Source organism: Cupressus sempervirens, chromosome 1 (assembly GCF_028749045.1).
Source record: "Cupressus sempervirens isolate cs-2001-9-10 chromosome 1, ASM2874904v1, whole genome shotgun sequence".
NCBI lineage: Eukaryota > Viridiplantae > Streptophyta > Pinopsida > Cupressales > Cupressaceae > Cupressus > Cupressus sempervirens.
Window position 1 is genome coordinate 349,001,521 of NC_143118.1, and position 12,718 is coordinate 349,014,238.

Consider the following 12,718-nt stretch of genomic DNA (forward strand, 5'->3'; position numbering starts at 1 on the left):
AACAACAAGTATCATAGTTCTTTTCGCATGTCACCTTTTCAGGCCTTGTATGGTAGACCATGCCATACTCCTTTGAGTTGGGATCATTTAGAGGACCGAGTTCTTTTGGGTCTAGAGATGCTTTAGGATATGGAGTAGTAGGTTGTTCACATTAGGGAGCATTTGGTTACTGCTCAGGATAGGCAGAAGAAGTATGTAGATGCCCATAGGTTGGATCATCACTTTTCTGTTGGTGATAGGGTGTTTTTGAGAGTGCATCTGAGGAAGAGCCCCATCCATTATGGGAAAGGCTCTAAGTTGGCACCACATTTTGTTGGACCTTTTGAGATCCTTGAAAGGATTGGTCTTGTTGGTTATCAACTAGCATTGCCACATAGTCTATCGTGCATCCATGATGTTTTTCATGTTTTAATTTTGAGGAAATATATTCCAGATGTGATCCATGTTCTTGATTGGGATGCTTTGCAGGTAGTGGATAGGCAACTTATTTTGGAGCCTATTCATATCCTACAGTAGTGGAGGCTAACCTTACAAGGTTAGGACATTGAGCAGGTAAGGGTCCAATGGGACTTAGGTGATGAGTCCTCTACTATTTGGCAAGATGCTACATGACTGAGGGGATTGTATCCCTACCATTTTGTTGGCTTCTAGGAGTAAGCCTATGCTAGTGGGGGAGGATGTAGTGCCTCTCATTGTTGCAGTCTGTACCTTGTCTATTTTGATTTGAGATATACTTGATACTCTTATTTTGTACCTTGTGATGACCTGAGGGTTGGATGTTAAACTTTGACTTAGTACCATAGATACTATACTACTATGTTATTGAGTTTATCATTTTACATGTTGATGCTATTTTGAGATGACAATAGATCTATGTTGTTATCTAGTTTTATGGTTTATTCGACATATTTGTTGAGTATGTTATGAGATGGATTCTATGTTATGGTTATTTACTTCATTCTTGTTCTTTATGCTTTCTACGAATGTGAGTGATATAAATGGATTAATTAGTTAATTAATGTTTTAATTGCTTCAACTATTATATTATATGCAATTGCACTTGATCCTGTATTTAAGTGTGCAAGATTTATATCCCTGGCAGTGGCACATGGACTGAGTCAATTGTTCATATTTTGCCAATGTCCTCCTTGTATGGTTGACGTATCCTTATTTTAAGTTGTTTTAATTAAAACCTTTTGGTGATTAGTAAATCTGAACTCATCTGCATTATGTGATTAGACCAGTGAGCGTGTCTGTGCATTTAGAAGTTCGCATTTGCCACAAAAATGTTAAGTGATTTTATGTGATTTTGGGTTTTTGAGTTTTAAATCTTTTTAGATTTAATTTCTAGTAGCTTTGCCTTAGCTGAATTTTCGTTACGAATAATAACCTATTTTCATTTGGGTTAATTCAAAGTTTAACTACTCCAGCTAGCTAATTTTTGGAATCTACTATTCACTCGAAAAGTAAATAAGTATTGGAAAAGTGAATTCATTATTCACTTCACTTTTTAGAATTTGAAATTTGAGTGCCATTTTGGAAATCTTCTTCTAAAGGATTCTTGTTTTGTTCATTTTGGGAGCTATGAGCATGGGATCTTCACGAGGTTGGTCTCGTTGGATTCGACTCGAGGAGTTTATGCTTTGCCATCATTTTCAGCAGATTTGGTGGGTGGTTTATTTTATTGTGAGTTTTAATTTCTGCCCCTTTTTCTATCAGGTAGAGCTTTTTCATTTTATTGTTTTCGCTTTGTTTCAGCTTTCAATTCTTGCAGCAATTTGTTAGGAGGCTGTGAACTAGTGTTCCCCTCCATTTCTGTTTATTGGTTCCGCCCAATTGGTCAGGTATGAATGTTTTCCCTATTTTTGAAATGGAGGTTTGGAAATTTGAGCTGTTATGTTGACCATTTTTGCATACGGTGCCCGATTTTATTTATTTTTGGATTTTTGGGGTTTTTGCACCTAGAGGCCAAATGGGTTTTAATTTCAAATTTTTTCCAAAATTTGGGGTTTTTGCCTCATTTTGTGTGCCGCTCTATTTTCTTGGGTTTTCTTCGCACAATGTGGGTCGTAGACTTGGATGATCTATTTGGATATCTATTAGACCACTTTTGCACTTTATGTTGCATTGGGATGCATGCAGCATTCATCATGTCGATTATATTTTCAATTAATTGACTTTCTATTCATGTTCTCATCTAGCCCATTGAGATGTCTGACCAAGACCTATAGTTTATGCATTATCTATATCTTGGATTCAGTCATCATACTGCTTGGCATGTGTGTTAGCCATGGATTTTGTTTTGCATGTTTGTGGTTAGATCTCTATCTCCATCAGCACGACGGGTGTGGACCTTCAGGTACCATGTGGTTGGGAGGTGTAGCTACCTTCACCACTGCTAGGGACCAATGTACAGAGTCTACCTTGTATCCTAGAGCGACCATTGCTGGATGTGTTCACATGGTACTTCAGTTTACAGAGTATGCCTCTTGTGATTTATGCTTTCATTGGGATGTTGTTTATCATGTTTAGATTATCTTAGTTTTGACACATTCCTTATTATGATGATTAGCATGTGATAGGTGATGTTATCTACTTGTAGGTTTATCTTATGCTTTACTACTAGCATGTTAGATTTCTTTATGCTTTTGTTTTTAGCATGTTTTAGTAGTGACGTCCCTATTACGACAGTACCAACAATTTGATCAGTGGCTTGGGATGTTACATGTAGGGGATGGTTAGGGTCCACGATGGTGTTATGGTGCCATTGATGGTTGGGAGGAACTACACACTTACTTGGTTATTTTGTACATTGCAATGTTGTTTCAGTTATTGCAATGTTTCTTTTGCACTTTTACTCTTATCAGTTAGATGGTTAGATGTTGTTCTTTCTATTTTTCCTTGTTCAATTTGAGGGTTCTTGCCTCGAAATGTGGATTTGGTACTCCTCGATGTGGAGGTTTTGAACTTAGTTTTAGTCTTTTGTTTGTCCTTAAGTGTTTTTCTTTAGTTTCTTGGGTGACCATTTATTAGTATGGTGCGACACAAAAATGTATCACATGCCCATTAAAATTGTATTGTGTGTCCCCTAATTCTATCACATGCCTCTTGGAGAATTATCATGCAATACTTTCCAGTATCACACCTCCTTATAGAAATGTCATATGATACCCTTAAATTATCACATGCCTATGAGAGAAGTATCACACAATCCTTGAAAATGTTGCCCTCCTTCATTAGAAATGTCACATGATACTTTTCTGTGTTGTATTAAAGTATCGCTTAGGTTTTGTAAAAACCTATGCAAGTGGCCAGCAGGCACTTTTTGGTCTGGTCCAAAGTTTTTGAGAGTTGATTTGGATACCCTCTTCGGTGTTCTTCAACCCTATGGTGTCGCATTTTGGATCTAGGTTATTTCTATTCTTATCCAGTTTTGTGTCTTTTTGTTATAGTCCTTTGGGGTTTAAAATATATCATATAAGTTGACATATATTTAATTCCTTACACTTAAGATATATTTTAATATATGCTACAATTCATTTTCGATGGGTTTCAGACCTCTACGGGCTAAGATAAAGATTCTAGGAAATTTCAAGGCTTCAGAATTCAGACTTAGCCAATTTTCAGGAGTCAGCTTTTGTCTTTTAGCTTGGTTGATCTTTTATGTTCTTGTTTTTTTTTTTTGGTTAGTAGTGGCATTTGGAGATTTGTTGGTGTTGTGTAATGACCCCTTTTTGAATATATCTTAAATCACTCTTAACTTCCAATTTTTTGATATATATGTGTATATATAATGATAACTTGTATATAAGAAAATATATTTGAAGTTGAGAATCTCTCCTATATATATATATATATCAACTTACAACTTATCTCTTAACACCCTTAATCTCCTTTATAAACTAGACCCCTAAATTTATTGTGATATACTTATTGGCAAAGTTTATTATATCGTTGTGAATATGTTTGGGGTCTTGTATATGTTTAGCTTATATCCACAATACCTGAGATGCCCTTTTGACCTTTATTCTGTGTACCACTTATGCTAAGGTGAGTCGGAGATGATGTGCCTATATTCTAATTTTCACACTTCTTATATTATGCAAGATTTGATATGCATCCTTCACTTTTAACGCGTGGTTCCTGATGTCCTCCACACAACCATCCTTCTTTCCACGTTCTAGCCACAAATAGGATGGCTTACATGCTTATATTTTACTGCTGAACCATGGGTCTTCTTGGTCCTCGATTTTCAAGCTACTACCTTGCACAGAGATGGAGGCAGATGTGGTGCATCTACGTGAATCTGTAGTGGTTCCTATCCAATGTCTTGAAGCAATAATATTTTATGTAGTGTGCGAAGGAGGAATTGAGCTCCGTGTGGTTACAGATGCCTAACGCTCCTATGTGCTTTGACGCTGCTTGAATACTGTACTCTTGATCTGCTTCCTTCCATTTTTGTTCTTTATCCTTTTATATTTCGTCCTCCAATCTGATGTGACACATCCCTCTTTGCGTGAGCGGTGGTCACCTTTCATTTGATTAGGTTTATTTGTTTGTGAATTGTTGATTATATTAACAATCAACAATATAGTATATTTCATTATATATATAATATTTAAGTAATATGTTATTTGTTTATTTATTTATATTTGTATTATAAATGATATCATAATATTAATCTTGAGTATGTTCATCTCATTATGAAATTATTATTGTTATTTGATATTACCTATAATTAATAATATATATTCTTATAGATTATTTTATTATCATATTATATTAAATATATCAAAATATATGTACTTATATCATATATTTATCTATCTTATAATATATATTATAAAATTATTATCTATTTGATATTATTTATAATTAATATCTTTGTAATTATTATATGCTATTATAACATATTAAATATGTGTTATGTAAATATAATATCATGCTGTGTTATCATTTAAATTAATTCTTGTATTATTATTTATATATATAATATTATATTGATTAGTTTATTAATCAATTATCAATATTATATATATTCAAATGTGATAATAAAAATCTTCATTGGTTTATAATGTAATTATAATATTTATTATTATTCTTAATTATTATCATTATATAATATGTTATTCAAATATGCATATATCCTTAAATGTGGGGTCATGACATGTTGGATGATTGTCAGTCTTCCCTTGCAATCTTGTGATCAATGTATGTTGTTATCATGTACACTTACACTTGTAATTTTTTTAAAAAATCTTGCATGCATTTCATCCTTGTTTCCAAGGATCTCTAGGTGGGGCATTACACTGCATGAGGAAAAAATGATGAAGATGATTAAGAGAAGTTTGTGTTCCCATTCAATGAAGAAATTCTTCCAAAAGTGTTGATGTTTGAATAAGTGTGGATATGCCAAGAAATCTTGAGGACACATAAAATTTTGAAGTTCCAAAACTCTATGGAGTTGCAAAAATTCTCAAAGTTGCAAAAAGTGATGGAAATGCAGAAGATCCTGAGGTTGGTGAGATTTTTGAATCAGGAGGTCATCAAGAAGAAGATACCTATGATTCCTATTGTGATATTGATTCCCCATTGAATAATGATAAGATACCTCCATTGAAACAAGATTTTTCATTAGAAGAGATGGATAGAGTGCTCAATTTGGTTTCAAGCTTGACTAGGAAATGTCTATTTGTGGGTATTCTACAGATATATCAAACTGTACAATAACCGATTCATGTAAAATCCATCCATTTGGGTTCCATTTAGAAGAAAGTTGTCCTGATTTCTTGTTAGCATGGGAGATAACAATGGAGGGAAAGTATGATTTTGAATAGGCTTCTTTGGGATATGAGGCAGAAAACATTTTGATCAATGATATTAATGAATGTTATAATTCGAAAGGAAGGATGATGGTTGATTTTTTTAGTCTGAAGAAACCTAAAGTGTTTCCATGTGCACATGGAGTTGTGTGTTGGGTGATGTGACATGCTCCCCTACCCACATGTGGTTAATTATGTAGTGTTCCATGTTCACTAACAGTCATGGTTTTTGGTGCAACGACAAATGGGCCCTACATTATGTACCATGAAATAAGACTGCTTGAATGAGAGATTACAATGTGTGAGTGTACCCCTGTGGTGGGGGACCCACTAGATCAGGTGATATTTTCCTATTATCCCTCTCAGTTTGATGTTTTTCAATTTTAATATGATGCTAAAGGTATGAGAACTTGTGTGTGGATTAATCATGTCTATAAAGAATTATCAAAACTTTTGATTTTGTGTGATTTGTACTAAGAATTTGAACCAAGATTGTCCAAATTTTATTTTTTAGAGTACAAAGACAAGTTAGCTATTTTTAGAACTATATGGGGGTGGTTTATCAGTATTGCACATAATGAGAAATCTACTGACAACCACCTCACATTCTTATTATTCAAGGTTTTCTGTCTATAAATTTTTTTTTTTAATGTTTTTTTTTTTATAGTCTTCTTAGTCTTTTAGTTGGGTTTTAGTTTTCTTTGAGTCGAGCCCTTTTGTTTCTTTTTCTTTTTTAGTCGTGTCAGTTTGGGGGTTAGGTGCACTCAAGATTTTATCTTGACGTATCTCATTAAACCACTTTTTGGTTTTAACTTTTAGGAAGAGGTATTTTTTTGTCAAAGCATGTAGATGATTTTTGTTTCTTATACCAATTGAAAATGGATGCTACTTATAGGTGTAAAGGACTTTTAGTCTTGAAATCTTACTCATAGATTGATAGCTCTCAACACTTTACAAATTAAAAGATTGACTATCTTGGTGTTTTCAAATCAAAGTTGACAGTAGCGAGGGATAGTTTGAAGCCTACCGGTTAAAATAAAAGGTCTTTTTAAGAAATTGCTAAGGTCATTGTTTGGCATGAGAGTTTCTATAAAATTCTTAAAAGAGGAACACAAAGGTTATCAACTATAGAAAGAATCTAAAAAATGACACCAATGCCTTGGCCACATAGTCTAAGCGTGGTTAAGGTACATAATAAAAAAAAAGAGGGAATGATGGTGTTAGTAATGAAAGATTCCAAGGGGTCTGAGAAAGATAATCCAACAATAGGGATATGCCCTCCAAAATGGCTATCCAATACTTATACAAATTGCTTCATAGAAGAATCAAATGGAAACATGTGATCTCTATGAAGTAGGATTTAAAAGATTACTCAGGACCCCAAATGAGAAAAGTGATAACCTATTAAGAGCCCTTAGAATGAATTCTCTCATCTGGTTAGATAGTGATTGATACAGATGATCTGTGAAAATTCTCGATGATTGAACCGATGGAGTGGAAGATTATTTCCAAGCTATTATAGACTTATTATAGATTGCATCTTGAAACATCAAAGGAAATGAATACACCGTGCACACATTGAGCTTGAACATTTGAGATTATGAAGTTTTCACTATCAAAGAATGTGAAATTTGTTTGAAGTATTCATAATTTAGTTTTTATTTGACACATGTTAGATGAATGCTTGTTGATAAAGAAATGCCTTTGTCATTTCTTCCTTTTTTTTGGGGCTACTTGTCGTGGTTTTGCAATGCACACCCCATTTTGAGTCACAAAATGGGGACCCCCTGGTATATATTTTAGTTTTCCAGACCCCTAGTCTTGGGTCAGAGTCTTTTTTAGGGTCCTACCTAGTGTCTAAGCCTAGTTTGGCTCACTGTTTGAAAAACCTAGTTGATAGAAACATGAGGTTTTTAGGGAAATGTAATTTTGGTGCTAAGGTGTGCACTAGTGCACCTAGCACACCTTAAAAGTGCACAATGTATGCCAATGTTTTGTTCTTCAAAGGTGTAAATTAGGTTTCTTAGGTGTTTTAATAAGGTTTTACATTCTGGATTATTTTTTATTTGCAATTAGGGTTTTCTTAAGGTTTGATTTTCAGCTTTTCAGACTAATGTTTGCTTCTTTGTGTAGATAAAAAGGGCATCCTTAACTTGTCGGGGTCATAACTTTTCACCTAGAGCTCAGAATTCAAAACCATTTACACAATTGGAAAGAAGAACTAAAAATCTAGTTTCTGTCCCTAAAATAGTAAGCCTTTAGTTGCCTAGTTTTAAGGACCAATGAAAGTTTCAACTTGAAATTTTGAGTAGAAGACCTCTGAAAAAGCCAATTAAAAGGACCTATAAAATCTTGTTAAATATATATATATATATATAATTTTTAAACATTTGATCATTTTGAATAATCTGGATCACCTGGTGTCTAATTGGGAAAGATCAGGCAGTCAGAAAGAAGAAGAAATTAAGAAATGAACTTCACAGTGCACAAAGTGCACATAACCTAAAGGTGTGGCACAAGTGCACAAATTTTCATAGCATCTTCATTATTAACAACAATAGAGATCTCACCTTAGCTGGTAACCTTCACCTTCAAAGGAGTCATGAGTGCCTTGGGATTTCAGATAGAAGAAGCAAAAGGAGTTGAAATGTATGAAAGTGTTTTGCTATAAAGAGGGTATAAATCATCAAAAAGGGAGAAAAATAAGTATACTAGAGTTCTCCTAGACCTCGTCTGAGAAAAACCTAGAAACCATTTTCAAAACTGAGAACTTTGATTTTTTGGCAAATTGAGCTTTCAAGCTTCTGAGCTTCCGAGGTGTGCCAAGTGTGTTTCTTTTGAGGTGTGCTTCTTCTGAGGTGCATTGGAAGTTTTTGAAGAATTTAGAGGTGCACCAATAGTTAACTGCTAGTTCCAAATTTAAAGCTTTCCATGCACCGCAAATGCATTTTGACAGTAGTTTAACTCCTACAAACATCTAGAGAGAGTTGAGCTTCTATTTTTGCCTCCAGAGACTCCTACATCATCTAATGGCTTTGTTCTTCTTATTTTCTCATGATTTCTTTGTTTTAAGACATGTAAAGGCTCATGCATCCATTTAATAATACAAATATAAGGATGGAGTCCTACTTAACACTAGCTAGAGAGTTAGTTTGTACATAAATAAATTTGTTTTATTAGTTTAGAAGCATCTATTTGCATAAAAGGATCTCTCACTCTCAAAAAAAATTGAAGAGATGATTTCTTATAAATTCAGCAATGTAACATGTATTCCAAGCCATTATCTTGATGCAATAATATATACTATTGGTGCTCTCATTCGAAGTGTAGTTATTCTTCCCTGAGTGTGTTATATTTTGTGAATGTATGTTCATGGAATGTAATTGAGCCAATAGTTTTATTGCATTATTTTTATTGAATGATCTTTTAATTCTAGTGTTTTCTATGACTTTACAAATTTCACTGACATACTTAGTTTGAGAAGAGATCACCCCTTTTGTTCCTGCATAGCTTTTTGTCTCGCATGAGCTTACTTTCCATGGCATTGTGATTTGATGAAATGTGAAATATGTTATGTTTATTGAATTCCCATTGATGATTGCATCAATGGAATTAAGGAATCACTGCTCCAATTTTCATTTGTTACCTACCGATCTTTTCAAAGGCTTAACTTATAGATGCATTATTTCTATAGCTTATGTCTATTAGGAATTTCCTTTTTTATGCTATTTACTTTCATCTCTTGTTAGCTTATCTTTGTTATTTGCTTTGATACCCCTTGGTTAAATTAGGAATTCATATAGTTTTTTAATTTTTTTAAAGGGGTAAAAGATTTGACCTAGAGCTATGAACCAGTGAGGCCACAAATGGGGGACCTCATCCCCATTAGATTTGAACCTTGATGGTAAGGATAACAACTCAACAACTCAACCATCACAACATGCCACTATTGGCTAGGGATTCATATAGTTGCATTGTTAGATTACATTCATTTTAAAAATAGACAATACCAAAAACATATCTCTTTTGTGGTTAATTTTGAAACAATAAGAAGATTGACCATTTGATTTGAAATTGGTTCAACCAAGAAAGAGCTCCTCGTGAACACTCACATTTATCTTCTACTGAGCCGATTTTAGTAGGCCACAAGATCACCCAAAACCTTGGAATTGATCCCAAATTAGCTTTTCAAGAGAGGAGTTTGAAAGGATCCCTACCGTTAAGCATCGTGCAAAATGATAGATAAACAATAATCTTTCACCATGAATGAATAGAATGTATAGTTCAAGCTTATATTTCTTATCATAATTGTATTTTCTATTCACTCATCTAAGGGGGACCACTTGGTGAGTGAATTGTTCTATTAGAATAGATTTCATTCCCTTATTTGTTTCTAACTAAGGTATGACTTTGTTGCTCCTACAACCATTGATAATAGAATTGGTGAATTGTTCTTGCAACATAGGTGCATAAATAGGCTTACCATTTGCAACATTACCTTACTCTTTAAGTTAAGTTGTCATTCTAGTTTCTAGCATAGGTTTCCTTTAGTATTGCCTAATTTTTCATTCTAGTTTCTAGCATAGATTTCCTTTAGTATTTCCTTTTCTTTAGTTGTAATCACTTTAAAGAAGAATTAGAGCATATACTATGCATTCATCATTTCAAGTTTACAATCCTAGATTGATAAATCAAATGAATTAAGTGTACTATTTTTAGTAATACACATGATGTTGTTTGAACATAGAATCATTGTGAAAGGACATCCAATCCTTCATTACCAAGGTATTAAACTAACCAGCTATTTTTGGCATCATTATCGGGCATGGTGTCAATCTAATTTGATCGTAAAGTCATTATGTTAGTTTAAATCTTGCATTATTTTGCATGCATAGAAGAAGAGACCTCCTTGGGAGATTTCTTCCTCATAATAATTAGGAAGATATTTTTAATCCCGAGTCTAAAGAATCTTAAATTGAGAATGAAGAAGAAGAACCTTTTGAAAATCTATTTGCTGCTGCTCAAGAATGAATACCCTCATCCTCTAAAGAATCCTTACATTTGAAGGATCTTTTTGTTGAACCTAAATATGGATACAATCCACTTCCCCTTGTTATCTATCAACCACCATCTCTAGGTCCTCTTCCAAGAATGGCTCAGCCACAACCTCCATTTTCTTTTCCTAGACCTCCTCAGTAAGGTAATAAAAATATGAAGAACATATCTTTGGTTGCACTTACCAAGTTCTATGGCCTAATTACTAAATACCTTGCAACCTTCCTTTTTGAGTTTGACATCCTTTGTAGAAGTCATGACTATAGAACTAATGCCCACAAGTTGAAGCTATTTCCATCTACCCTAAAGGAAGCTGCTTTGAGATGGTTCATGGGGTTGGGTGCTAATGTTGTAGTAGATTGGCCTACAATGAGTAATATGTTTCTTACAAAGTATAAAGAATATTGCAGGGGTGAAGATTTGAAAGGGGATGACATTTTCAAAATATCCCAAAAGGAAGATGAAACCTTGGAAGATTATGTCTCACTGTTCATGTTTAACCTAGAGCATAACACTCAACACTAATCGAATGAGGAATTAAAGAAACATCTTTTTCTGAGAGGTGTAAAGGATGGGAGTATTGAGGCCCTAGATCTTATGGCAAGAGGAGACATCACTCAAAAAAATTGGATTGATATACATAGTATATGTCTAAATTATTCCAGGGCCACTGTGAAGAAAGGTAGGGGACTTAGAGACCCACCACATAGGTCTAATGGTGGTTTAGGAGTATCAAAGATGGAGCTATCCAATTTTCTATCAGATTTCAAACAAGAAATCATTAATGTTGTTGCCACTCAATTGGATACCAGGCAAGAAAAAAGGAAGAAAGATGAAGTTGATGCCATGTTAGCTGAATACTATCCACATTGTAGGGAGAAGAAAAGGAGCTACAGATGCAAGTCTATTGCAAGCCCGAAGTCATAAACAATTCCTAGTGAGTTTAAAGCCATTAATGAAGATGAAGAAGTGCTCTATGTTGGTCAATGAAGGCCATGGGCTCAAAGAAAAGGTATGCCACAAGATCCTCTTCAAAATTATAATAGTAAAAATCAATGGAAAAATTCTTAGAATACTAGTTTTAGTGGGCATAATAATTGGCAACAACTTTAGCAAGGTTGGAAACAACCTCAACAGGGTTGGTAGAAACCTTAGCAGGCTCTAATGCCTCCTTTTGTAGCCACTAATACTCCTCCTAAGAAAAATTAGCTACCAGTTCAACCTAATCCTAATCCCAACAATAGAAAACAACCATCACAACAACAAAGCTATGCTATTTCCTTGAATGATATCCACTTAAGGTTAGACACTACTATTTCTTCACCACAAAACCCTATAATAAATAAAGTTGAAGATTCCCCAAATGAACAAGTGGACGTATCAATTTAGCAAACCTCTCCTACAGCCACAGAGCCTCTATTTCCTTATAGGCTAATAGAAAAAGACCAACTTGCAGAAAACCAAGCAATAATTGATTTTCTTAATCAACTAAAGCAAATGACAGTAAAAATATTATTACTAGATGTTATCAAGGAAGTTCCTACCTATACTAAATCCATTAAGGAAGCATGTATCAAACAACCAGGAAGAAAGAAGAAGGATCCAAAAACTATTCATGTCTTAGGAGAATTGTCTAATATGATGTTCGAGAAACTAACTATACCCAAATATTTTGACCCTAGGAGTTTGATGGTTACTATTACCATTCATGGGATACAAGTCCAAAATGATTTAGTTGACCTAGGAGCATCCATCAATGTCATGACAAAGGAGGTATTGTCTCAACTGCATATCATTGGTCTCCAAGAAACACCAACCATACTTCAACTTGTTGATAGTTC